This window comes from Physeter macrocephalus, chromosome 8 (genome assembly GCF_002837175.3).
Source record: "Physeter macrocephalus isolate SW-GA chromosome 8, ASM283717v5, whole genome shotgun sequence".
NCBI classification, from domain to species: Eukaryota; Metazoa; Chordata; class Mammalia; order Artiodactyla; family Physeteridae; genus Physeter; species Physeter macrocephalus.
In genome coordinates, this window is record NC_041221.1 from 16,902,126 (window position 1) to 16,923,726 (window position 21,601).

Consider the following 21,601-nt stretch of genomic DNA (forward strand, 5'->3'; position numbering starts at 1 on the left):
ACAGCAAAACAGATGAGTAGGCTTTGCTGAAATTTTCCAAACAAACTCACCGTTGTGCTACGGTAATTATGAAAACGTCCATCTCCAATCTACGCTTTGGGAAAGGACGGCAGCACCAAGAAGGCAAGTGGCTCCCGTCCCGCACCCCCCGTTTGGATGAGCTGTGGTGCAGGCCTGCAGGCTAATTTCACAGCTGGTGTGTTTTGCTGCTGACCTGAAAAGCAAAAGTGGGCAAAGAACTTCAGAAAGATTTTGACGCAATGAAGTGCATGGATCTTGAGACGAAACCTGTTGCCCTGGAAACTAGACACATTCTACAAGACTGTGAGCCAAAAAAGTTAAATCTGGAAGAGCAGAACTAAGATTAAACAGTTAGATAGCAGAACAGGCATTTCTTTAAGGCGATATTTCTAAGTTATACATAATTTACTCCGGTGATTATTTTATTCATTTAAGATGAGGTTGAGATGTGTTCTAGGCTCCAATGTTGATGCTAGAGATGGATATTTTTACACTCGTACATTTCACACATGTGAGTCTTGACCCCGTGTTACATGGGTTAGGAGCGGTGGACAACTTCTAGTTCCGGCTATCCTTTTTTCTAAGTCAAAAAAAGGAGCAAACTCAGTCTAATGGCTGATGACTATGGATGAAACCGAGCAGGACCCTGAGGGGCTTCCTCAGGGATAGACCTCCCCCGTGTCCCCTGCCTCTTGTGTGTAGAAAAGCTTTAGCCTCCAAGGCTTTCCCTAAGTTCCAAAGAGCAAATTTAACCAGAGAAGTGCGAAAATGCAGAAAGAAAGGAAAACAATTAAGCAGGACAAAATATTAATAGTTTAGCCATAAAGCAAAGTCCTGGACATTTAGTGCCTCCTCAAGGGCCATTGATACTATCCTGAGCTATATCTTTGAGCAGTTTTGCAGATACTAAAACCCCACCAGGTAAAAAAAGTGAACTGCATGCTGACCACCAGCTCGTAGACCCCAGACCTGTTGGAACCAGAAGGCTGATGATGGAGAGTCCAGAGACGTCACCCTGTTACCTCCCCACCAACCAATCAGAAGGATGTACGAAACCTGATCACATACCCTGGACCTCCTCCCCAACATGGGCTTTAAACACTGTTCCCTGAAATCGGGGAGTTCGGGTCTTTTGAGCATGAGCTGTCCATTCTCCTTGCTTGGTCCCATGTTGGTGCCCTGTAATAAACACTGTACTTTCCTTTACCACAACCTGGTGTCAATAGATTGGCTTTGCTTCTCTCGGGAGAGTGGACCCAGGTTTGGCTTGGGAACAGGGTCACAGCATCCGTGGCAGGTTGGGGGCAAGGGTACCATGCTGGATGACTGGGTGCTTTGCCCTTTGTGCTCTTCTCGTTTGGTGTCCTGGGTCATGGGGCCCACTGGCCTCGCTCACATCCGGACCTGAGCCCACCCTCCACCCGTCCCTGAGCGTGGAGAGATGCTCCCCCGCGGAAGCCTTCCCCTAGGCAGAGGGAAGGACACAGGGGCTGAATCTCAGAGTTGTGAGTCCCGGGTAGACGAGGTGCTAACCTGGGGGAAGGTGGGTCTCCAACCCCGGCAGGCCCTGGGCGAGGCCAGTCCAGTGGCTGTCCAGCCACTGCCACGGATCAGCCATCCCCAACTCAGTGGTTGAAGACCACAGCTGTTTATTTGGTGCCCAGCCCCACAGCGCAGTGGCTTGACTCCGGCTTGGCCAAGCTGTTCGTCTGCTCTGGGCTGGACTCCGCGGGTGGACTACAGGCTGGCTGGGGTAGGCGGGGGTCTGCTGGGGGCTGCTCGGGGGTTCCGCTAGGACAACCCCTCTCAGCGCCAGGCTTCTTCCCATCCTCCAGCTGGCTCTGGACTTGCTCACAGGGCAGCGGAGCATGGGGCCGCTTGGCTGCACTCTGCTGGCCCAAGCGGGTCACAGGGCCACCTGGATTGGAGGGCTGGGGACAGAATCCACCTTCAGGTGGGAGGAGCTGTGAAGTCACACAGCCAAGCGCGTGGACACAGGGAGGAGGAAAGGACTATTGGCCATTTTTGCAATGATTGGAACACCTCCTGGAGCACAGCAGCTTCCTTTCTAAGCAAGACCCCAGGGGATGTTAAAATGGGTCACAGGCTGCAAGTGGAATCATGTCTTGTGGGGGTGGCCCGCTCGCTGGTGCTCTGGACCCTCCCGGTGTCCACTGTCCCAGGGACACCTTGTCTGAATGAGGGACAGGAGGACAGGGCAGGACGTGCCTCCCTGGGCCCCTCCCATGATCCTTCATGTCCATGGACGCCTCGGGATGAGCCCTCCTTGGAGAGACTCACATACTAATTAGTGAGGGAATATAACAGAAAAACATTTCGAAAATAATAAACATTTTTGAGGTAAATTTATGTGCCGTAAAAAGCCCCCATTTGGGGTTACAGTTGAGTCAAAATAGGGAACGTGTCCACCCCGACGAAGGCTCGTCTTCCCAGCCGCCCCACCCCCACCCAGGCCACCACGCTGGCGTCCTCACGACACACTGGAGTTGCGGGATCTCTGCTTTGAAAGATGCCATTGATTTACCCTTTTTCACATTTTCTTTGATTCGACCTTTCCCCGTTTAGTCCGAGGCATCCATTATCGCTGCAAAGATCTTTGCAACAACGCAAAGTAATAGTCAGTTTTCAGCTTTTTACTTCCGAAATCGTAACAGTAGGTTGGATTCTATAGCAAGACAAACATCTCAAACACCAGGGATCGCTCTGAATATTTACCTGATGGAGAGGACTTCCCAGCACCAAGTGCCTTCTTCATGGAGAGGAGCGCAGTCGGGGGGCCCTCTGCCCCCAGAGACTGCCCTCGGCCCTGCTGCGGCGAGCGGAGCCCGGGGCGCAGGACAGATACCCTCTCCCTCCACCTGCTATGGCCTCGGCGGGGGTCACTGTGCTCGACGCGAGCCTCCGCAGGCCGGGCTGCCGTGCACCCCACGGGCCGGCCGGCGGGTTCTTCTCTGAGCCGCACTGACCAGCCGATCGGGCGGGCACTGGAAGGTGGCCATGGTGGCGAGGCAGGAAGGGCGGGCTCTCCAGGTGGGCCAGGGGGAGCAGTTGGGACGGGGCAGATGCACTCGGATGGGGCGGGAGGTGGGCACGGGGTGCAGGGCCCACCACAGCGGCCAAGCTTTGGGGCTGAGGGTGTCAGGGGAACACAGCCCTTCTGAAGTTGTCGGGGGTGGGGTCAGTGCAGAGATAAAACCACAGGGAGGGGCGCCAAAGAGAATCGGGGAGGATTCAGACTGAGGATGAACCACAGGAAGGGGGAGAAAGGGACAGAAGTGAGGACCTGATGTGTTAAGAGTGGACGAGCCCACGGAGATCCTGAGTGAGAAAAGAATGTGAAGCATCACAGGTCGAAGGAGGCACTCACACAGATCCCGAGGGTTTGCCAGAAGCAAGATACTGTGTCATCCTGCCGACAGCTGGTGGCAGATTTAGTTGCAATTTTAATATACCTATAACTGTGGTAAGAACACTTCACGGAGATCTGCCCTCTTGACAGAATGTAAGTGCACGCCCAGTATGGTTAGTTGCAGACCCAGGTCCTAAGGTGGATCTCCAGAACTTACTCATCCTGCTTCACTGCAACGTTGTACCCGGTGGGCAGCAACTATCGCCCCCCCCGCCGCCACACCCCCCAAACTCTCCTCCCTTAGATGGAGCAGGAGGCCGTTCAGAGGAGGTGGCGGGGACTCAGCGGGGTGGAGAAGGAAGATGTCTAAAATTGGATGCGGGGCAATGTTGGCGTTTTTCCAGCTGCATCCAGCCATCCAGCAACAGCTTCCAGCGGGAACAGCCGTCCTGGAGCCTGCACTCTGGGACATCTCGGGGCCGGACCGGAGGGCTTGGGCCCCACTCCATCCCTCCGCTTCCAGACAGCTGTTTCTGCTGGATTGTGATGAAGGTCAAGTGCCCTCCTGGCTGGGCTGTCGAGTGAGGATGTTTGGTGTGAACTCACCTCCCCAGTGTGGACAGGAGGTTGCCCGCTGACTCTGCGTAACCATGAATGTCCTGGGATCTGTGCTGCCTCCTGGGTCCTTCTCAGATGCCACCACTGGTGGGACGAACGTGACCCATGTGGGCAGTGGGGACCCGCGGGGGATTCGCCCGCGCCTCTCCTGGCCTCTCCCGGACGGGGCGTCAACGCACGCGTTTCGCAACTCAGGTGACACTCCTCACCCTCCCCCGAACTCTGTCCCCTCTGACTCGGCTCGTCTGGACCTGTGAGTGCGGCGGCTTCCAGGAAGGAGAAGGAGAAAGAGGGACTCTTCTCTGCATGGATGATTTGGAACCTTGAAGACCCTAGTGAAAAAAAATCACACAAAAATACTAATTGCAGGATGTCAGAGGGACAGAATACCGGCTGAACCCTTTGGATTCTGCTATTGTTCAAAAGGATGTTTTCACACCTTGCATGCCCTTCAACTCTCGGCCAGAGGTGGATGGAACTGGGGAGACCCCGTGAAGAGACTCCATCGAGGGTGAGTGCTGTAAGAACCGTAGACACACCCGTCCTGGTGTCCCTGGGAACTGAGCCCGCGGTGACCGGGAGTCACACAGCTGCTCTACCCACCATTCCAGGGACAGATTCGATGCAAACACACACCTACTTCATTACTTAGGTAGCAAATTATCTTCTTCCACAGCCAGCCGAGCACTTGCCACCGCTGTGTCTTCCTGATTTTTTTTTCTTGGGGTAGGGCGTTGGGGCGGACAGCGGACTGGAGACCTCCAGGGCTGAGTCTGCTTCAAGCACTCTGGTCCCTTCGGTCGGTCCTCAGGGCTCGCCTCTGCTGCATTCACTGCTCATGGCTTTGTGCCTCGTGAGGCAGCCTCTGTGTTCCTGGACCTCCCTGTGACCTGACCACCTTCCAAGCATCAAGGCAAATGAAAGCCCAAGGCTTATGGGGCTCAGGGATAGCTTGAGAGAGCTCATTGGTGCAGAACGTTCTATTATTTGGGAAAAGAAGTGGTTTTACATCTCTGTCACCGTGCTCTGCCTCTGTGGGACAGCGGAAGGAAACGGCTCACCCTACACTGGATGCACCCAGGGGTTCGGAGAGTTCAAGGGGTTCCAGAAGGGTGCACTCACCAGGGGCCCTTTCTGTGGCTGAGTGGCTGTTCCTCGCTCCCTGGAAAGCTGTCTCAGGTAACGGCGCCATCCACGTGGTGTGATGGCTTGGCCTCCAGTGCACCTCCTTGCTCCAGCCAGAAGGATGCAACAAGATTCATCTGGGGTGTGGTTTGTGGCTCAAGCTGTTGTAGGAGAAGACGAAAGCCAGTAACTTTCCATTGTGTAAATATTCTGTAATTTTAAATCTCCTTTGAAAATCTCTTCCAGCTCTGTGGGGTAGGGACTATATGAATAAATTAATATGTGGAAGGTTTCCCTCTTTTGTTGATGCTTTACTTATAGCCCTTCTTCTTTGCATACAGCATTTCGAGAAAACTAGGGGTAAGTTATATTTCTAACGTGAAAATTGCAATGGAAGGTGGTGTTTTGATTCCTTGGGGTCATCCTGGTGCTATTTAATGACATTCTGCTCCAGGGCGTTCAACATTCCTGAGACAAGTTCCCCAACACTGGGTCTGGTGGCTCGGATGGTAGGCAAGGAGACCGGTGCCGTGTCGGGGCGGGGGTTGCGGGGTTAGACAGGCAGCCTTGTCCATATCAGGGGACCTTTAGCAAGTGTTTGCTCTGAACAGGAGCCTGCCCAGTGCTGGGGATGCAGAGATCTCCATGCTCCCAGGACCAACAATCTACATGGGGGGCGATGGAGGCAGGGTCCGTGGTGTAAAACTTTATCTGTCTAAGTAGGGCACAATAACCAGAATTGCTTGGACGTTGGAGGTTTCATATTAGAAAGTCTTCTTTGTGAATTTCTCTCTACTACCCTGAAATACATAAGTTACAAGCTTTACTATGAAACCAGTAACCAGGCCACATGGAAGCTTCTGCAGTGGAGGGAACCGAACCTCCTCCAGGAGGCTGGGGCCCACGCCCCCCAGCTGCTGTGTGTGAATGGTCCTCACACACTCCGACAATCCAGCTGGCAGACTCCACAGGCTCCACTGTTCCTGCTCTGTGGGGTCTGCTTTAGCATCTCTGGATTTTATAACATCGCACCCAATGTTAGTTTATCACCTTGTAGTCCATTTATCGATACAAGTCTCCACGCATATTTGATAATCAAATGGAGAAGTTCATAGCTGGTACAGAAAACATATTAGGTCTGAGAAGGGGTATCTCTTATCTGTCTGAAACCTTACAGATAGGAGAAGCCTCACTACTCTGCGTCTACATTTTGTTAGAAGTGAGATGGGCAGCCAGCTGAGGGGGCACCCCACCTATACAGGTGAGCCGAGCTGCCTCGGGGCGGAGAGGGGGAGAGGCCGGAGCGCCACTGCAGCACTGCTTGTCAGCCCCCGCTGCTTGTGAGAAAGACCAGCTAAGTACCGTCGTTTGCCATCTCCACATAGGCTGCTTTTAGATGAAAAATGAATGCGTTGATTCCATGCAGCAAAGGTCTGTTTTTTTTTTTTTTGGCCGTGCCGTGTGGCATGCGAGATCTCAGTTCCCCGACCAGGGACTGAACCTGTGCCCCCTGCATTGGGAGCGTGGAGTCTTAATCACCGGACCGCCAGGGAAGTCCCAGCAAGGGACTTCTGAGCCCCCAGTAGGGCGAGGCAGGAGGCAGGGGCTCTCTTGGAGCTGTCAGGACGGCGTGTGGCCGGGGTGAGCCTTGCTGGGGGTCAGTGTGGGTGTGGAGCTCAGGGCACCTACACAGCTTGTTGCCCTAAGTTCCGTGTGTTTTTGTCTGTGCTAGATGTTTGGTGAAATTTAAAGGAAGCCTTTGTTCATAACAAGCCAGTGGTCCAGAAAGTGAAAAGAGACAGATTCGTAATCCCTATGATACAAGAAGTGATGTGATGGTCCTGGGAGATCTTTCACTAGTGTTGGTCTCTGATGTCACCAATGCATTAGTGCCTTGGGGCCACCATGACAAAACACCGCAAACTGGGCGTCTTAAACAACAGAGAGGTATGGTCTCCGAGTTCTGGAGGCTGGAAATAAGATCAAGGTATCAGCGGGTTGGTTCTGTCTGAGGCTGTGAGGGAGAGCGTGTCCGGCTTCTCTCCCAGCTTCTGGTGCCGCAGCCATTCCTTAGCTTGTAGACGACATTCTCTATGAGTCTTTATACACCTGTCCCTTGTGCATGTCTGCCTGTGTGTCCAAATGTGACCTTTTAATAAGGTCCTATTGGATCAGAGCCCCCACCCACATGACCTCACCTTAACTTCATCATCTGCCAAGACCCTATTTCCAGAAAAGTCCCATTCACAGGTACTGGGGGTGGGACTGCAGCACCTTTTGGGGACACAGTCCAGCCCCTAACAATCAGCAATGACATCTCCCCCTTCTCCCGGGAGACGGAAAGAATGGACAGATGGTGCCATCTCCTGCTCTTGGGCAGCTACACTAAGACGTGTGTGCCTCTCGTCTGGATCATGGGCTTCCCCCAAAGAAGAAAATGTAATATCTGCAAAATCTCCTTCTTAAAGCTTCTTTGTTTAAAAATTTTGCTGGATCATCGTATGTGTTCCTGTCCCAGAGCAGAGACTAACGGCCCTCGGTGCTCCGAACGGGGGGAGAGTTCGGCTGGAGGTCAAGGACAGCCCGAGACTTCCACCTCGGGAAGTGAAAGGGGCCGCAGCAAGTGCCCCAGCACGGCTGGGTGTGGGAGCGGAGGCCCCGTGCCTGTCCGGCCCCCGGTGGACCCCTCAGGCTGGCTGCCTGGCCTGTCTGTGCTGGCATGACCCCCACCATCCTGGAAATGGGGAGGCCCATTCACACCGTCTTCATCCAGACACCTCCAGGTAGGCCTAATTTTGACTGCTTTCAGGACAGTGGTCTCTGGTCACTAGCTGGGGTCATTCAGAGAGTAGACAGCGTCGGTCCTGGGCCTGGGTGCACTCCTGGAGGAGGTGACCCTTGCTGTCGGCAGGCGGACGTTTCAACAGAGGTGACCTGGTCTCCAGCTTCCAGTTCCGCTGCCTCAGCTGCCGCATTGCAAGCGCTGTGGAAGACACAGCTTATCTGGTTCATGACTTTGCAAGCATTCTAGGTAATGCCTTCCTGCCCCCCTGGGGAAACTGGGGAGCCCCAAGGGTGTGGGGTGCTGAACCGGACAGCAGAGGACACCCACCTCCTCGAGCTGGGCCTGCGAGCCCTCAGCCAACGCCAAGAACACGGGCGGGTCCAGGAACTAACTGGCCATTAGACCACAAGGACTCGCTCGGGGAAGAGAGTCTCCTGACCCATCTCAGCTCAGGAACCTGGGTGAGACGGAGCCGCCCTGGCGGCGCCTGGGTCTCCTCTCTGGCTCATGGAGGAGCACGTGAAGTTCGTGCTGTGCTCACCAGGCTCTGGCCTCGGCCCGGCCTCAGCGTCAAGCTTCTGCCCGTCGTTCCTGGCAAGCTCGTCTTGAGACAGAGCCTGGGAACGGTACACACGGCCGTGTTCCTTCCTGACCATCTGGAAGGACCAAAGATGTGGCGTCTACAGGAACAACCCTGCCCCTGATCATTAACGCCCAGGAAGTGGTCCTATGTGTGCACAGATGATTAGCCACTGAAACACTGAGCAAAGAAAAATACCAGGAGCAGTTTCAACGTGAGACAAGAAATTGTTCTGGGCTGAACTGTGTCTCCCAAAAAAGACACGTTGCAGTTCTAAGCCCAGCACCTGTGACTGTGACCTTACCTGGGAATCGGTCTTGCAGCTGTAATTAGTTAAGACGAGGTCGTACTGGAGAAGAGCCGGCCTTCACTCTGATGGAACTGGTGAGGATAAGGAGAGGAAGAGACACAGAGACACGCGGGGAGAAGCCACGTGACCGCAGAGGCAGAGACCGGGGTGAGGCCCCTGCAAGCCCAGGATTCCGGGCGCTGCCAGACTCTAGGAGGAGGCAGGACGGATCCCACACACAGTCTCAGAATGAGCATAGCTCTGCCGACGCCTTGATTTCAGATTCTGGCCTGCAGAGCCGTGAGAATAAACTGCTGCTGTCTTAAGCTGCCCAGTGAGTGGTGCTTTATTATGGCAGCCCTAGGACACCAATACGGGGATGTGGGACTTTCACCTCTGACGTGTTCATTCATTACAAATAACGCTCTGCAAGAAAAGCCTTGGTGACAGGAAACGCTCATGCTGCAGGAAATTTTAAAAAATCCAACTGTAAACGGTATGTACCGTGTGATCTCATTTTTGAAAACAAAATATATAATTTTATTCACAGAAAAACATGACTGGAGAAACATACTTAGATGTAAACCATGATGTTCTTGCTTCTAATAAGATTGTGAGGGATTTTTATTTCATTTTTGTTTATCTTAGTTCCTGGAATTTTTACTTTGGACCTGTATCATTTTGACCGTACAATAATAAATAAAAATAATTTTAGGTCATGTAAATATAATCTCATTGGCTCAGTCTTTGCTGTTTTTCAGATGCCCTCAAATGTGTCTATTAAGGAAGCAACATCTCAGAGGCCAGTTTGGGGCAGTCCTCACGGTGGATAGTTTGTGAACAGAACAGACTGCTGCTCGTGTGCCCGACACGACCATGTCTGCCCTGCCAGCCAGGGCCACCTGCCCCAACTCTGTGCACCCACACGCCTTCACGGACGTTCAGGAGGCCACTGTTCAGAAGAGAGGCTCCAATACAAGAGCTACCCTACAGGACAAATTTAAATTTAAATTCCAGTTCTGCTGGTTACTGACCTGGACCTATTTACTTACACAGTTTTTGCCTCTCTTTTCCTACCTGTGTAATGGGGGTGTTCATGCTCTTGGTCCTCATCCTGGAGACCTAAAATGCAAAGGTACCATCTTCGAAGCATGTTTTCCTCATGGAATGAGCACCGGACAGGTTGTAGCAGGCGTTTTCATGTCAATCAACTGAGAGCTAGCTCTTACGCCAAATGCGTCTTGAGAGGCAGTCAAGAGATGTGAGATTCTTCTGAGCTTTCGAAAACATCAAAGGAAACCTTTCCAGATGAATCGTGGCAGCGCACTGTCCAAATCCACAGACCTGGGGGCAAACCAGAGGGACCCACAGGCACCGGCATTTGGAAAGGAGAGCTGAATTCATCTACAGAAATGGTTACAAAACATCCACACATAATTCCGCATGAATACGTTTTGCTTTCTGAATGTTGCTAGAAATCCCTGTGAAATAGAGGGTTGAGTCTGAAACACATCGACCGCTGGACTCGTCTGTTGCGTGTCTGCCTGGACTCCATCCTCTCAGCTCCGTCACTGGGTTTTGACTGAAGACCGTCCTTCTCCAAGGAAGTGACGCCGCTGTTTCTGGGGGCGCTGACCTCGAGACAGAGTGTGGCCGCTCCAGGACTCTAACATCTGTGTCCAGGTGCCTCCAGGTAGAAGGCAGGAGGAGGGATGAAACAGTCAGACAAACAGAAATCTGGGTTTTATTTGGTGGCAGGTGCCATGGGAAGCAGGTCTGGGGAAGGTTTTCTGGGCTCGTGGGGACTGAAGGTCAGGACTTCCATGGAAACTAATGACCAAACTTGGAATGAAGACAGGAAGAGCTCCAAGGGCGAGTCTGTCCATATAACTGGACCACACTTACTCATTGAATCACCGGGTGGTTGCTTACTCAGTGGTGATGGGACACTGGCCTCTCTGTCTGTCCATCTCCGGCTCTGAACTGCATCTCCGGAGGTTAGCGGAGAAGGGGAGAGGGGTCCGGGGGTGACACTGACCCAGGGGAGGACTGAGCAGGGCTGGAAGTAGGAGAGCGAGGGCCCTGCCCCTGCCGCCCCTGGCTCCCATAGATATGGACACGGCAGTTTGTTTTCAGGGTCATGTTCCCTTGTCATCATTTCTTTGACACAACCTCAGATAACTTCCTTCCTTCGTCTCCCCCAAGGCCAGTGGTATTCTCCCTGGTGCCTGGGCTCTTCCCACACCCCTCTCCTCCAGCCCCTGTGGCCACGGGGGAACCTCTGCTCCTGATTCAGGGTGGCCCCAGGGCCCGGTGAGAGGGAGCCAGGGAGCCCCCCGGGGGCCGCGTCTGTGCTGCCGGCAGGAGTGACCGCTGAGCACTCAGGCCGAGGGCTCGGCCCTCAGGGCAGCGCAGAGCCGCCGCAGAGATTTCGTGCATGAGCGGACAGCTTGGCCGTGGCCCTGTGGCAGCCCCTCTCCCATGGCCATGGCCGTGGCCCGGGCAGAACCCTCTCCCCAGGCCGCACACGCTGGGTGCTCATGGGAACCCCGGGCTGCCCCTCACTCATGGCTGCCGTCAGCCCGGCCAAAGAGCGGCTGTCTCGGGAGCGGTGGGAGGGAGAAGGAGGCGCAGGCAGGGAGACCAGGGGGAGGGGAGGCCAGAGAAGCCGTGACTCGCGACCCAAGCTTTCCAGAGGGACGATCATTCCTAGACGGATGTCAGCGTGGCTGACAGGATATAGGAGGCATTTTCCACTTGTGTAATCCCAGACCCTCCCGCGTTATTTTCAAAGGCACTTGGTTCTCTCCAGCCTGTTTCCATGGTACGTGCTGTGTGCGTGTTCTTGGGATGTGTTACAGAAGGTGCGCAAAGAGGCAGTGGTCACGAGGACAGAGGCTGAGCGAGCTCCCACACACGCATCTTCACAGGGAAGGGAAGAGGACCGCTGTGTGAGGGTCCCTGCTCCGTGGGAGCCATCTCTCTCACGAGCTGTGTCCTGGATGGGCAGGTCATTGGGGGCCTGTTTCTTCTGGCAGAAGATGTTAAGGGAACTTTCTTCAATTTAAGCAATTACGAAACAATCTACCAGAACTTCTGGTTTGTAAAGGCACTCTTGAATTTACCTCTCCTCCCAAGGAAAAAAAAAGTTTTGCTTAGATCCAAGTTACTGAATCCAATTCCAAGCGACAGATCTGAGTTGTTTGTGACGGAAGGAAAACGCACAGGCACATGCACGCGCACACCTGGGCCACTTGGCAACTAGAGATGCCCACGCAGGGCACTTGCTGGCTACTAGTTGGCTGCAAGAGAGAGAAGGACAAAAACTGAAGGAAAAAAAATCCCCCAAACCAAAGAACGTAAGACAGAGAGGGCTGCTATGTTCGCTGTGTGGCAGAGGCCTGTGGGCGTCAGGGGCCTCTGCCCTCTGGGGTGAAGGCGCTGATGAGGGGCACAGCCTCGTGAAATCCACTGCCCTGGCCCCGCTCCTCCTGTCCTCCTAACTGCAGCTGCCACCGACCTCTGGCTGCTCCGAGTTAACTCCTTTGTCTCTGCACTCAAAAGGTGAATGGCATTTATTATTTTATTGACTCTAAAATAAGGCATACCCATTCTAGAAAATTTTCAAAATAGAAGTCCAACAAATACCGTTGTGTTTAATTATAACCTCCCTGCCCCACCATACGTGCTGCTTTCATTGGTTGCCTATCTTTGCAGCTTTTCCTGTTTATGGATGTAGAAATGGATGCAGGTATGTAGAGACACAGGCGGAACGCTCCTTGTACACACGCGGTGCACTCTTTTGTTTCTACAGATGGACATGTGCAGTGCACTCTCGCAGTCTGATTTTTAAGACGCATAAGGTACATCTTCCCCGTGGTGCTGTGCGCTTGTCATTAGCCCGATTTAACGTGAATGCACTAATTTCATAGGCCAATATCATGTTAGTTTCCTCCAATTATAAAATTTTAGTCTTGAAACATTTTTGCCACTGTTTGTAATACTTTTAGATGCGAACCTTCACTTAGATCAATCTTTGCCCACGTGGTCAGCACTTCATCTCATTTCCTTACTTCTTGGTGTGTGAGTCCGCACGCACAAGCCCACGAGGGTACAGGCTGCTCAGAGAATGAAAAGTCTCGACTTCTTTGGATCCTTCCCACTCGGAGACCTCTCCTCCCTCCTTTTACGTGTTCACTTTTGGTTCCTAAGGAGCACTGGCTCCTTCCGTGATAAACAGGCTCACCTCCCCACACCGGCACCCCCCTGCCACGTAGGTGCCTCAGGAAACTCTATTCCCCTGCAGCCACTCACTGCCCCCTTCCTCCTCGGTGGACCCCCGAGGGCTGCCCTCCACCCCTAGTCCTTTACCGAATTGCTGCTTCTTTTTTTAAAGAAGAAATAGGTTTCTCTCTCTCTTCTTTAAAGGTTGGTCAACTTTCTTTCTTTCTTTATTTTGGCTGCACTGCGTGGCATGCGGGATCTTAGTTCCCTGACCAGGGATTGAACCTGTGCCCTTGGCAGTGAAGGTGAGGAGTCCTAACCACTAGGCCACCAGGGAAATCCCTGGACTTGCTTCTAATGCCTATCATATCGTTTTCCACTTAGCTGTTTGCAAGTTTGTCTTTCCCCCCCCCACTTAGGTCCTTCTTCGGAGCTGAGACTGGTTTTTTTTTTTTGGAAGTATGGTTGATTTACAATATTGTGTTAGTTTCAGGTTTAGAGCACAGTGATTCAGTATTTTTGCAGATTATATTGCATTACAGGTTATTACAAGGTAATGGGTATAATTCCCTGTGCTATGCAGTAAATCCTAGTTGCTTACCTATTGTACGTGTAATAGTTTGTATTTGTGAATCCCATACCCCTAATTTCTCCTTACCCCCTTTCCCCTTTGGTAACCACTGGTTTGTTTTCTGTGTCTGTGGGTCTGTTTCTGTTTTGCATATACCCACATCCAAGCACAGAGGATCTCAAAAAGCTTTTCTTCGATGAGAGACAGACGCCAACTCTAATCCCAGCTAAGACGGTCTCTCACTCACGTGACCCCACTGACTTCCACTCCTCAGGAGCGCTGCTCAGACATGTGATCCCTGCAGATAATAACCACACTTTAAAAAATTACTCTTTACCTGTTTTCAGGGTAAAACCTTGTTTGGAATTTCAGCTGATGCTCTTGGGAGTCCTGGCACGTGGCCTGTGTATCTCAGCGTCTATCTTCTCAGCTTTAGAGGACGCACAGCAGCTCTGTCTTCTGGAATGTAGACCCACTGGACACCTTTCTGGACGCAGGTCAGTTCCGTTCTGTTTCGTTTTAAAGTAAAACCACCAGCGCCTTTCCCTTCAGGTCACGCCTGGCATCAGAGAGCTGAACGTTCATCTTGATCCGTGGGCTCCTCCATCTTAGGGGTCGCCCCGTCTCCGATCGCTTGCTTGGTGTCCTAACTTAGCAGAGGTACCAGCCCTTGACTGTCAGGCAGCTGACCCCGTGGGTGATCGTCCCAAGTGAACCTCTGCGCTCCCCATCCCTTCTGCAATAGCTGACAGCACGACAGCCCCTTTAGAGATCTCCTTGAAAGAAATTACATTCCAATTTTCTTTGAAGTACTAGTTTGTTTAGAGCAGATGAGCATTAATGATTTATGCGGTGGTTTCTGCACTTTAGCCCTGACCTCACGTCATCCAAACGAGCTGGTTTTATCAACATCAGTGACGGCAGTGAATTGCCATCCAAGGGCAGCTGAACTGTTTATTAAAAGCAGTAGCCCCTTCCCACAGATGGCTGAGCCGACGCGGAAAAGGCACAGGCAAACCCAGTCCTGCCTGACCTCAGCGCCTGCAGCAGGGACACGCCTGGCGATACAGTAACTCTCTGCCCCAACTCCCTTCCCACCACCTGGCAAAGCTACGCTCCTGCCTTTCAGAATCTCACCTCTTGGCTACAGCATGGCTGTGTGCACCGGCCATCACCTTTGTCCCCAAGAACCTGGTGAGTTGATTGCAGGGAGGGGAGCCCAGCCTGGGTTACTGGGTTTTTCTACAATGAAGCAAGGCTGTCACGTTTTAATTTTGCTTACTTATGGCCTTTCTGGGTTACTTAGTGAGACAATAGAAAACCATACAGAAGCAGCCAGTTCTCTGCTGCACAGGAAAGTGTGTGGGTCCCGGGACAGAGGAGAGAGGCAGTCAGAGAAGAGAGAAGATGGCTGAGCTGGAGGCAGAGAGAAGAGGAGGCGGGTGAGCAGGCGCAGCCGGAAGAACCCCAGCTCCGCGCTCTCGTCCCAGAGCTACCCGACCCTTGAGCCCCTGATTCCAGTCCCAGGGGAGCTGGAGCTGGGCTGTGTCTCTGCAACTCGAAGGGCGATGCAGGCTCTCCGTGAGCTGCTGGCCGCGGAGGAGGGGGGCGGTCCCGGATGCCGGCCAGCTCTGCCCCAGCATCAGACTTGTCAGGACAGGTGGCCGCGCCCGCTCCGTGGCCGAGGGGTGGCCGGCGAGGCAGGGGTGGGGACCCCGCAGTTGTTGCTACTCGTGGCTTTTTCAGACACAGCCCCCGAGACACAGCTGGGGCCGCGAAGCCACCAACCAGTTCACAGCTCTTGCCCCTGCAGATCCAAAGGCCGCCCTGCTCACCCACCTCTAGCAGATCTTTCCATTTTTGGAAAGAAAGCAGACCGGCCCGGTCCTCCCTTTTCCGACAGGCTGGTTCACTCCCGGCTCTCACACTTAGAGCCTTTGTCCTCGGCCAGAGTCCTTATCTCAGTGCCTTCAGCACTTTCAGGTCCCACCTGGAAGCCCTCAGGCTCACCTGGACCCCCTCAAGGGCAAGGAGGTTCCCCATAAAGCAGAGGTGTAGGAATTGGCCGAGGAAAAGAAACATTCCCAGCTAATGAGAAACAACCTGTGTGTATTTCTAAAACAAACCGAAAATGTGCCCTTGAAGAGCTTCCAGACCCGGAAGTGCAAAGAAAAAACAGGCAGGCCGCGCCAATCAGCAACGCAGCCTCCCATTTACAGGTAAGTGCCTGGCAGCTCTGCCCGGGCCGCTGCCCATTTACAGAAGAAACCAAAACACCCAGGGAATTGCAAACGCCGCACAGAACACACGGAGCTCACTTCCCTGGAATTGATCAGGGAGAAACCTGGAATTTTATTTCTAACAAGGCAACTAAATGTTAGCATATCACAGGCCATTGTTAATAGCAATCGTAGTAGTAATACTCTACCTTATATAGTAGTTTCCTCTTTTCAAGCTGTTTTTATGAGAGAGCCCTAGATCACGGCGATCTTGGGATGTAGGACAGCAGATGCATCTAATTTTATAAACATTGTTTTATAATGTGAGAAAACTTAAAAGGAGGGAAGTTAACTACTTTGTGGATGCTATAAAATAAAATAGTGAAATTCCTAATTATTTTAAGGCCACTGTGCAGAGAAATTGCTTAAATATGTGTAAAAAAATAGATCTTTATAGATTGTTCTAGTAATTTCCATAAGAACTGCTGCAAGTATATAGAAATTAAAAATGGGACTGGATGAATAGTTGCAGAGTAACTTGCTCTGGGACTTTTAATCTTGATTTTCTTTTTTTCTTCCATGTAATTATACTGCAACATGAAGATAAATACACTCATCTTGGTTACAATTATCTACCTCAAAGGAAGCAAATACAGTATCTTTCAAAGTGTAAGTTTCTACTTTTTAAAGAGATTTTTGCCAAGGAAAGGTTCCCAGTGCTATGCCTTGAAGTAGTCAGCACATTAACTCCTGAAACTTCAGGTATGCAGTGCTGCAGAAGGGAGATTACACTTGGCCTTTGTAAAGTATACGTATTTAAAAGGCAACGTTTCTGAATTAGCTCAACCCTCAATTACTTCTAATAACTTTTCATATAAAAACAAGCGTTTCAAAAACAGCTTTAGGCTAACCCTTGCATCTGGAGGGGCTGTCCACTCACGTGGGAACAGCGGCCACGGGAAATCAGCGGCACAGTCGCGACCACGGAGATGGGCCCCTGGCGGTGTGGCTACTCACGTCCGGGCCGGTTAGGAGATAGTCCGGCTGGAGTCTGGACTTGCCACACTGATGCTGGAGGGAAGGTGAGTGAGAGCCGGGGGTCGGTGGGGGCAGCTCTGGGCCTGGTCAGGGGGCCTGAGGCCAAGCACAGAGAAACCTGTGCCTTTGAGCCACAGGGGCCACAAAGCACATGGGAGCAGGAGGGGGGGGTGTCTATCAAAGGGGGAGGGGCTTCTGATTTCATTTTCCAATCACTTTTTATTAGCAGGTTGGTTTTGTTGGTTTTCTGTTGGGAATTTAAATTCTAGGAAAACAATTTGCGATTCTCTGTCCAGAAACCAATTTGTTCAGCTGGGGGCTGTGGAGTGTTCGCCTCTGAACCGTGGCTGGAAAGGCCCCTCAGCCGGCGGGTCTGGCTCCTCTCAGCCACCAGGCAGAGGACACTTCTTTTGTTTCTGATTAATCTCTCTCTCTCGTTTTTTTTTTTTAATTGAAGTAGAGTTGATTTACAACGTTGTGTTAGTTTCTGCTGTACAGCAAAGTGACTCAGTTATACACATATATATATATTCTTTTTTATATTCTTTTCCACCATGATTTCTCCCAGGATATTGAATATAGTTCCCTGTGCTCTACAGTAGGACCTTGTTGTTTATCCAGAGGATGGCTTTTTATAACCAGGCTAACTCCTCAGGGGCTTATCAGTGAGACAAAAATAACCTCTGAAAACACAGGTCTGGACCAGTGGTTTTGTTGGTGCTGGTGTGAACATGTCCTTTGAAAATGAACAATCTCTTAAAGTTGTAGTGAAGTTCCTCTGGCCACCGCAGACAGCGGCTACAGCCAGCCTGGTCAGCCGTGCTCACAGAGGGAACATTCTAGAACTGGTCCATGGGTCTTTCTTCCCTTCCTCCCTTCCTGGCACCAGTCAGCACAGAAGTCAGTTAATTGTTGAAAACAAGCTGACCGTAATCTCAACTTTCATTTAATCCATGTTCTATCAAAAAAGTGTAATGCATTTTAGGGTGAAAATGGCAATTCAGCTCTTACAGTTCTTTTTCTGGCATTCAGAACCATTTTTCTTCTTTTAAATGTGTTCATTCTGATGAATGAAACAAGTTGGAGGAATTAAGCCTGGTAAGCTTGAGTTTTTGTGTGCGTGTGTTTTGGTTTTCTTTTCTTTGTTTTAGGTGTTGGTTTATTTTAGCTTCTGAATTCTCAGGAGATTGTTACACATATAATCCAGTGTGTAAAATTATGCTAAGCTGACTGGCAAATACAAAACAGAATTTGTGGTGTTTCCTAAAGATCATTTGTTTGTGTGAAAAATATTCAAATATTTAATAAGTTTGTTGGAGATCAGTAAGGCAATCTAGGTGCCTGGTTGGGCACCTTTTCTCCCTCATCCTAGTAATAAACATGTTTTCACAGGGTCTATGTGGTTACTCTTCTCTAATGGACACCTTAACTCACTTTGGGGCGGTCTCTGTTACCCTGTGGGTGAGGGTGGCCAAGAAATCCTAGCGGGGGGCCCTGTGGCCCATCTTTAGTGCTGGACATGGCCAGGGTTTGGCTCTGGGGGGCCGACGCGGCACGGCGGGAGCTGCTGCAGGTCTTTGAGCTGGTGCCACACGGCTCATTCCTCCGGCGAGCACAGACCTCACAGCACTGTGTCCGCCGTGGTCTGGGGCGGCTGGGACTCGGCAGGCATGTGCCTTGCTCTGTGAGGAGGAGCCCTCGGAGAACCTCCGGGGCCTGAGAGAGCAGAAGCTGCATCCCAGGAAGGATGGGGCCACCCAGGACCCCAGAGGGCTGCCCACTTCGGCAGAGACCCCCTGCCCAGAGCAGGTGGCCTGTGAATCCCTGCACAAGCTGGGAGCGGTCATCCAGACAGGATCCGACCGAGCCCAGACAGGACTCTCGGGGGAGAGAGCCGGTTACTGGGCTTGAAACACTCTGGGGGGGTGTCAGGTTGAACAGTACAAACGCAGAAGGAGCTCAGCACGGGCTGGGGCCCCCTGCCAGCAAGCTGCAGCCCGGGCAGCACAGGGGAGGGGCCCAGCCCCACCTGCACCCCACCTGCCCCGTGGACACACCCCCTCTGCCTCTAGGCACCAAAACCAGCTCTGGGGACCCGGCGCCGGGCCTCTGCCCACCAGGCTGTTTCCTGGGCCCCGCTCGGGGCTTGCGGGCGCAGGTCGGTTCGGTCTGCAGTAGCATTGCCTGCACTCCAGCCCTGCAGTGGAACCAATAAAAGCGTCTCAGGTGACAGCAACAGCAATGACAGCAAACAAAATCATGAAGGGAGAGGATACGCTCTCAGAAGAAAAGGAAAGAAGACGGGAAGGATGAGAAGAAAAGCAAGTTATCCAGAGGGCTGATTGACTGGGGAGAAGAAGTCTGTAAATACAGAGAATTCCAAAAAGAGGAAATAGACCAGATGGACTGAGAATTACAGAAATGATGGAGGAGGACTTGGAGAATTCAGCCTGGACCGGAGGAGCCGCCCGGGCGGTTTGGCCGTGTCAGGGCTTCTTGCCCGCAGGCTGTTGCGGGTCCTTCTTTGACTCCCAGAGACGCTCCGACAGCAGGGCATGGGCACTGCCACTTCCCCATGCCTGGAGACGCCAGCTCATCAAGCAGGCCTGAGGGTCCGTGTCGCTTCTTCCAGGAAGCCCACCGTCCATGCCCCCTGCTCGGCCACTCACATCCAGCGACAGCAGTTAGGTGGGAGCAGAGGAAGTTGATTACTGGAGATCACGTTTGTTGAATGGCTGAGTATCAGGAATTTCCTCTGCTTGGCTTCTTCCCCTTTGGGACACACTGTCGGAGTCCAATAAAATCAGACTTTATTGGGTTCCTTTCTGAGGTCCGGATATAGGCTGTAAAGGCTGAGGGACCAAGTCACTTTATACTCCGATGTGTCCCAAACACCGCTGTGAGCTATGTATTTGTGAAATGAATATTTATTATGAACATCCTCGAAATGGCCTCTGCGAGATCCTACGTGACCCGCCAGTCGGGGCCACAGGACACTCTGCACTTAAGTGGGACCACGCGACCAGTTCTGCGCAGTGGAATTAGACGTTAACGAAGGCTACTGCCAGGCGTGGCTGGTAAAACTTCCCGAAGGTTTTCCCTATGCTCTCTTTGCCCCATTGCCAGCTGGAGGCTGAGACCCCGGCAAACTGCAAGCCTCATGAGTTGAATAGGGCAGAGCCTCTGAGTCTGGGGTTCTTATGGCTGGAGCCACCACCCTGCAGCTGTGAACTGTTCCTTAGGTGAGTGGAAATAATAAGTTTTTATGACGTTTTGGAGGTTTCCTGTCAAAGTAGCTTGCTGTTACCTCAACTTACATAACAAGTAGATAATGCTGTGTTCTGCAATTCGCTCCTACAGGCCAGTTAAAATCCAGTAGTGGGATATTTATCTTCCAGATCACCTCAGAAAATAACAGCAAACTAAAAAACCGTATAAAAACAGAAATATTAGGGAATTCCCTGGCGGTCCAGTGGTTAGGACTCTGTGCTCTCACTGAGGGCCCGTGTTCAATCCCTGGTTGGGGAAATAAGTTCCCACAAGCCGTGAGGTGTGACAAAAACCAACCAACCAACCAACCAACAAAAAACCAGAAATATTAAATAAATCAGTCAACAGAAAAGGGAAGAAACAAAGATATTGGAAGCAAGGCCAAGCATAAATACCGGGAACATGATTTTAAGCATCGCAAACTTCCCATCTGAATGAACTGTATCCCAGCAGGGGTTAAACACAGCCAGCGTAGCAGAGGCAGATCTGAAACAGAAAAAAAGAGAAGCCTTTAAAGAAAATGCTGGGTAGAGATAGTGCAGCAACCTGCTCAAAAGGGCAATGGCCAGCACGTATCAATGCATTCGTGGCTAGAGCTCTTATTTTGTTTCTCTGTTCACCAGTTGATGGACGTTTGGGTTGCTTCCACTTTTGGTTATTGTGAACAGCACTGCTGTTCTGAACGCTTCATACACATCACTGTGTGGCCGTTTGGTTTCATCTCCCTTGAGTCAACACCTCGGGGTAGAATTGCTGGGACCTGTGGTAAATTTTATATTGGAGCTTGAAGGAACCTGTTTTTCTGAAGAAGTGGCTGCACCATTTTATACTCCCCGTGTTGAGCTGTCCAATCTACGGCATGGAATGCTTCTCCATTTTCAAAGATCTTTCAATTTTCTCAGCAATATTTTGTTATTTCCAGTATACAAGCTGGAAATAATTCTTCTTTTCTTGAATTTTTTGTCTGAGTATTTTATTATTTTTGATGCAATCATGAAAGGAATTTTCTTTATTTTTCATGGGTTCAAGGCAAGTATATAGAAACAACTGGTTTTCTGTTTTGAGCTAGTATGTTGCTACCACGCTGATCTCCTTTATTAGTGCCAGTAGAATTTTTTGTAAACTTCTTAGAATTTTCCACATGTAGCATTTTGTCATCTGGGAATAAAGGCAATTTTTTTCTTTTTCCTTTCTCATAAGGATGTCTTTATTTCTTTTTCTTGCCTGATTGTACTGGCTAGAACCTCTGGTATAATATTGAAGAGAAATGGTAAGAAGGGACATCCTTGCCTTGTTTCCAGTTTTAGAGAGAAAAGTATTCAGTCTTTCACTACTGAATTTAGGTTAATGAGTTATGTTTTTTGGTAGATGTCCTTTTTTTTTTCTTTTTTTTTCGGTATGCAGGGCTCTCATTGTTGTGGCCTCTCCCATTGTGGAGCACAGGCTCCGGACGCGCAGGCTCAGCGGCCATGGCTCATGGGCCCAGCCGCT